Below are 7091 nucleotides of genomic sequence, written 5' to 3' on the forward strand. Positions count from 1 at the left end.
AAGGGCGGCGGCGGCTCCCGAGCGCGGGGAGGCGACGGCGAACGGCGGCGGAGGCGGGACGGGCGGCGGCGCGCCGGGCGGCGGCGGGTATGGCGGAGGCGGTGACCGCCACGGCGGGGCGCGCGGGTCCGGGCAGCGGCAGGATGGGCCGAGCGGCGGCGGGATCTAGGACCGCGCGGGTCCAGGACGGGCTCCGAGGGCCAGCGGCGGAGGCGGGTGGCGCGGTGCCACGTGGCGGCGCATAGTTGGACGAGGGCGGTGGCGGGCTGACGTGGCAGGCTGCGATTGGCTGCAGCGACGTGGCCGGCGGACATGTCCGGCTTGGGCGGACGTGTCCGGCGGCGCGAGGACGAAAATGACTAGGGTTAGGGGGATTTTCATCCGCGAATTTGGAGGGGGAGGACCTATTTATAGTTTCTGGGAGCTAGGAGAGTCCAAATGAGGAGCGGTTTTCGCCCACACGATCGTAATCGAACGACCGAGAGCATGGAGGGGAGTTAGATGGGTTTTGGGCCAGTTTGGAAGGGGTGTTAGGCTGCAAAGAGAAAGGGGGTTTCGGGCTACGCGGTTAACCGTTGGAGCATCAAACGAACTCCAAATGGCACGAAACTTGACAGGCGGTCTACCGGTGGTATACCAAGGCCGCTTGGAAAGACTCGGTCCATTCCGAGAAAGCTTAACACCCGCTCACAATGAGAGGCAAAAGGGGAACGCCGGAGGGCATAGGAGCGCCGAATTGCAAACCGGACGACGGGGAAAATGCTCGGATGCATGAGACGAACACGTATGCAATGCAATGCACATGATGACATGATAAAAGGCAACACGCAAGCAAATGACATGGCAACAACGACGAATAACTGGCAGACACCTGGCGCATCGAACCCGGGGCGTTACACGCACACGCCCCTAAGATAAACACGAAGGCGCTGCTTCCCCGATGTAATAGTCGTACTAGCGCCTGTTACGCCGGGGAATGCTTCCATTAATTGGGAATCAACTGGCCATAAATTGAAATTCAGGAGGGCGACTGAGCTCTAGCTAAGGTGAAATAGTATATGAGGAGAAACCTTGTGCATCGCGAGTTACTAGGAACATCTAGTATCAAGAAGAAGCGGTCAACTAGTGTCTGCTGTGGGATGAATACCGTGCAAGCAGAGACGTAAGATTTGCACGAATAAGGGAAGATGAGTACCTTCTTCGGTTGCTGGTGTGGTCACCTCCACATGTCGTGCTGATCTTCTTCTTTTTACTGGGGAAACCGATGTTCTGGAGGGTGCAGGCTTGGACGAACCCATGGCCAAATTGTTGACTGTGTTGCCGTGGCCGTATGTCGGCGGAGGGGAAGCAGATTGGAGGCGACAAAGGACGGCGTAACAGGAATAGCTCCGGTGCGGTGGAGGGTGGCGAAGTTGGAGCGGCAGCGGTGAGGCGCAGGACGGCGTGGTTGAACTGGCTCGGGTATGGACGGCTCAGCCTCGGCTGCAACTACTAGCCGTGGAGGGTGTTGTGGTTGAGGTTGCGATGGATGAAGATGTTGGGGTATCGGCTCCGGCGTGATGGAGGAGGGAGGCGGTTGATGGGTGGGATGGGATGGCGGATGGAGGACGCCGGGGTTTCGCGGCTGGTGGAGAGGTAGTTTTGGTGCCCATGGAGACGAATGGGGAATCGGACGGGTGGGGGGGGAACCATGTTTTGGTCTGGGACGCGCTTGTTTTTGACTTTTTTGAACAGAAGATGGGACGCGCTTGTTTGAAATTTGGGGAGAGTACAAACTTTGCCCCCCTCTTAAATTTCGGACCTACTGCGGGTCGGGGGTAGGATGGTAATCCCAGATGTCCCAAATAGTGGGTGGGAGAGATTTCGGTCGCGTGCATGTGTGCTTAGGCGGCCATTGTGTATGAATGTTTTTCGGAGGCGGTTGCGTGGTGTTTAGATGAAGCTACAAACCTACCCCGGTTTAGACCTTTGGACATCGGGCCAGTAGGTTTCACGGGTCAGAGTTATTAGAAAAGTAATTTCCTTGTACTACCAAACATTGGTCTCACGTGGTTTCGGGCGAGTAGAGGTTCTTTTGGCGCTTCTTTCAAAATTTTGAAACACAAGCATTCACGTTTAGAGTACTCTTGAACTATGAGGATTGACCTAAATAGACAATGTTATATTTGACCTTGTATGTTTGAAAACCTCATTAAATTATCCGCTTCCTTTTGAAATTTTGACACTTGAAAATCCTATAACTACGATTATTTTGGAATGGAGGAGCTAAATTTGAATCTATTTTGTACACGGCTACATATGCTATCATGTACAAAATCAGAGCAAATATTGGTACCCGCATAGTTTAGGTATGGTTTAGAAATGCCATGATCAAATTCAAATAATTGAATGGACTTCATGTTGGATTCGATTTTTTTAAATCGCCTTAGGTTGAATTCAAATGTATGCTAGTTCATAGGTAGCTATTTATAAATGTCCATTATGTAACTTTCGTATGTATAATGTGCTTGTGCTTTACACACACAACATGAACTATACTCACGTTTATATTCGATTGCTAAAGCGATGCATTGTCTGGAGTTCAAAATACTAACTATGTGGATCAATTGTGTTGAATAATAACATAGACATGCTCAAATTCGATAGAATCTAGATGTCTGATGGATCAATGACCGCTCCTTACACGAATTGCAAATATCATGATCCCATCCTAATATTTGGATACAATTTATATCTTTAATCAATGTGTAGAGTAGTCTTTTACGTGTAGTTTCACTCTCCATCAGTGGTCTCTCACACATGCTCACACACTCTCTCCCGAGGTGTCTTTCTCGCACACATGCTATAGATATAACCCTCCCTCCCTCTCGTAACCATTTACAACTGTTTTCACTAACCTTTATCACAAGCACTCTTCCTCTCGCAAACATACACACACACAATCCTCATCGACCCTTTCTATATACATGGACCTGCCTACGTGTCTCATGTACGCACATTATCTTTACGCCTGTCTCTCACGCATTATCTCACACCTCTCTTCCTAATCGATCAGTACGATTCTAGCAGAGCATTCTGTAGGATGCCCCTTAAAGTTATGTTGGATGAATAGTAGTATCAGAGATAAAGGGGTTACCTTAGTCCGAGAACCTAGGGTTACAAATCCTAGCCGTCTTTGTCAGTGGAAACAGAGTCCTTCACAATTCTGCTATCTTTGTCTTGTACGACTAGTCATCCATGGGTCTTCCTAAATGTGTCATGGGCCGACCAATGTGGCGTAGGACAAAATCGAACGAAGGTCCTCACGTCGACCCACCGGACCTCACGCAGTGACACACCTCTGCCCCCACGTCTCATTATCTTCTCACACCCACACATACGAACACAAACACCACACACACAGAAAATTTCTCCTGGTGCCTCCATTCCCTCCCCCCTTGCATATACACACTCAAGGGAATGGAATCTCTTGTCGTGACGTCATATTCGTCTCTCTCTCTCTAGACCACTCTCGTTTCTCGTGCTATCTCTCCCACGCCCCCCGTCGGCCCCTCTATCCATGCCTCTCTCGAATACGTAATACACACACATACCTCTCTAGGCCCCGCCAAATGCATCAACTACACATTCACACATGTTACATCACGTACCCCATTGATCTAAAAAGCCCTCTCTTCACGTTTATTTCGCATACAACATTCCTTTTGAATAAAGTGTGGCCAAAAAGTTATTTTAGAGTTTATACATATATACAACATTACAAAGTTATATGGAGGAGTACGAACGCTAATTTGCATCGCATGGTGCCCACAATGATATTTATTCCGCACTGTGAATTTGTATATTTTTATACTATATACAAAGTTAGTCATAATAAAGAGAAATGAAGAGAATCTCTCTCTCCATCGCATACCCCCCTCCCTGTACGCCCCTTTCACGCATGCACACAAAACGATCTCCAGGTCCTCTAAAAGTAAGCCCCCAGAAAATTCACGCGTGTTTCATCTTTCTCTCGCGATATATGCAATGACGATCATTTTATTTGAAGCGAAAACACGATACATACATTGGACTTCATAATCCACTCATTATTGTCACCGTTTACGTTTAGTGGTTATTATACAGTCATGGGCTCACCGTACAACTTTGTATTTGCTCATGACATGACTAGTTGACCAGTTAAACGCTCAACATGGCACCTCTAGTGTTGCATCACATTATCTCACTACCATTGTGCCCACCTATCGACTTGTATCTACTCTACATCTACACTATTATAAAATATATAAAATATAAAATACACTCTTATAAAAACAGAGTTGGTGACGATGGTGTGCCTGCCATCCTGCAATATAGGCCGTTCGATTTATATCTGACGGATAGGAAAGAAACTATGGCAATTTTGCAAAAAGGTACACACACACCTCTCCACATTTGCAAATAAGGCCTTCCCTTGTTCATCATTTTCTCTCACAAGATAAACAAGTCATACAAATGCATCTTGATGTTACGTGCAACACACGGGCATCTTGCTAGTAAGAATGAAAACAAACGACAAAAAAATATTTTGACGGTGGTTCGAAGTCTTGACCGCGGGCACAACGGACAAGGTGGCCTTGTATTGGTATGCTGAGCCGTCTGTTTTAACACACAAGAGCTGGTGTGGTGATTATACACACACGCACGCATGCACACGAACTCCATCCACACAGCACTCACACAAACACATGCACCCACGCACGCACGCAACACTCACACGTACACACGCAGCCACGCACGCACGCAACACTCACACGCACACACGCACGCATACATGCACACACCAGTACACCACACGACCAACCACGCTCTCACGCTCAAGTGCTCAACCTACACGTGCATGCGCACACATCAGGCCCTGACAGACACATACACAACCAGGTGATTCCCGCGCATGGGTTGGAGCCTTGTCGCGCCTGTGTAAATTTGTGTTTATCTGACCTTTTCCCTATGCGAACTGACAGGTGGGACCCACAAGGAACATGGTCTATTTAACTAGTCAACATGGCGCCATGCAGACTATTTGGTCGGTCAACAGAGTGCAATCCGATGCTGAGTTGTGAGCATGTGACCAGATAATCACCGCAAAACATATATAGTGACCGTAATCAGCTTATTCTGAAGTTCGGTGACCGTATTACGCTTTTCTCTCTGTAGGCCCTCCAAAACTACATCTCTACACGTTCTCGCATGTTACATCTAACAACTATGCAATACAGCACTACTACTACACTCTAACACAATAAATCATATGTGTTTTTAGTTTTACTAGATATCATATTGTTACTTATAATTATTCAGTTTGCATACATTAAAATTGCCTTTGAAATGTATGGCCAGTATCATCTACCGCGCGGGAAAAATCCCGCCCTTTCCTGTTTAATCGGGTTTGTATCGATGGATCGAGCGAAACAGCAAAACTATAGTACTATACAGTACAAGTGACAGTTCACTGGGCCGTCGTGTCGTCTACTCCTCCGTCGTAAGAGTGAAGCGCTCACTTTCATAAATCTTCTAGTCCCTTTCGCCAACATGTGGGACATCAAGCTACCGGGTCCATGTGCCATACCGGAATACAGTGTAGAGCAGCCGGGGTGAAGCACCCCAGTCATGGCGCCGGCGTTGTAATGAGCAATGAGGCGTCAAATCACAAAGCTGCACCTTTCCCACAGTTAAGTTGGAGGGACGAAGTAATAATGCTAAAAAAAGAAGTTGGAGGGACGAAGCAACCATCATTTCACTCGTTGCTGAATCCGCTTCTCCCTCATCTTCTTCAACTTAACCATGTGTTGCTTCTGCCATTGTTCTGCCTCATGTGGGACGCGGATCAACATGTAAAGCACTGACACGTGGGACCACATGTTAGCAAACCGCCGGGATAATGTCCTCCGAAAATAAGAAACCTCCCCCGCCATCCGCGCGGCAAAATCACCTCCTTTTTACTAATCTTTGATTCTATAATTTTTTAGATCAATTTAATTGAGATTTGTATAGATAGCACACAGGAGCAAAACCAAGTGGTACGGTTAAGGGCATCCACAATGTGTAGCCAAATGTGAAAATATCTTTTGGCATCGTGGGAACCATTGTGGACGGTGTTGCCAAAGCCAAAAAGATGGAACCGAAGCTCCCTGATTGATTGATTGAAGGAATAGAAAAATGAAACGTCTCTCCTCTCTCTCCCATGCTTGGACGCATGTAGTACAATATAGAGCACAAAGTCTACTCCCCTATCCCTTCTATCACAAATCACAAAGCAGTGAGGCGTCAAATCACAAAGCACGGATGAAGCAACCATCATTTCACTCTTTGCTGACTCCGCTTCTCCATCGTCTTCTTCGAGAAACCATCTCACCGCACTAGTACTCCTAGTAGTAGTACTAGTAAAGGACTTCCTGGATGCAAATAAGGCGGTTGTCTCGGCTTGCAGGAGGCACTTGCGAACGACTTACCGTGGTCTCCCTCAATGGTGTTCTCCGTCGAACCCACTTCGCCAAACCACAAAAAAATCATCGACGCCACCGCAATGGGCAAGTAATTCAAATATAGTTACTACCTCCATTTTTTGTACACAAGGCCAGTATATCAAAATTACAATTTGCAAAGGGCCACTAACACTAATCGAGGCAAAATTGATGGGGTTAGCAACCAAGGACATTAATATCCCCTGCATGCATGCGGAAGTGAGAAGGTTCGTTTGCATGGCGCTGCATTAATCAAGCGATGAGGAGTGAGAAGGTTAGCTCTTTGGTGTTTTGAGAAAAAAATACGCATTAATTGACACGTGAAACGAGGATTTGTATCGAAGGAAAACCCCGCCTTTCTTTTTTAACACTAGTACTCCTAGTACGTATGTACTTATCTTGTTTGGGTCTAGGCCTTGCATTGCCAAACTTCGCCACACATTTTTGCCAAGCTTGCCTAAAGTTTTCAAAATGAGAAGGAGTTACACTTGCGCACGGCTGTCGCGGTCGCATCGCACCCTCACACGGTCGCTCTTGCACGCCGCGGTCGCACCACACCCTCACACAGTCGCTCCTGCACGCCGCAAA

Source organism: Triticum dicoccoides, chromosome 7B (assembly GCF_002162155.2).
Source record: "Triticum dicoccoides isolate Atlit2015 ecotype Zavitan chromosome 7B, WEW_v2.0, whole genome shotgun sequence".
NCBI classification, from domain to species: domain Eukaryota; kingdom Viridiplantae; phylum Streptophyta; class Magnoliopsida; order Poales; family Poaceae; genus Triticum; species Triticum dicoccoides.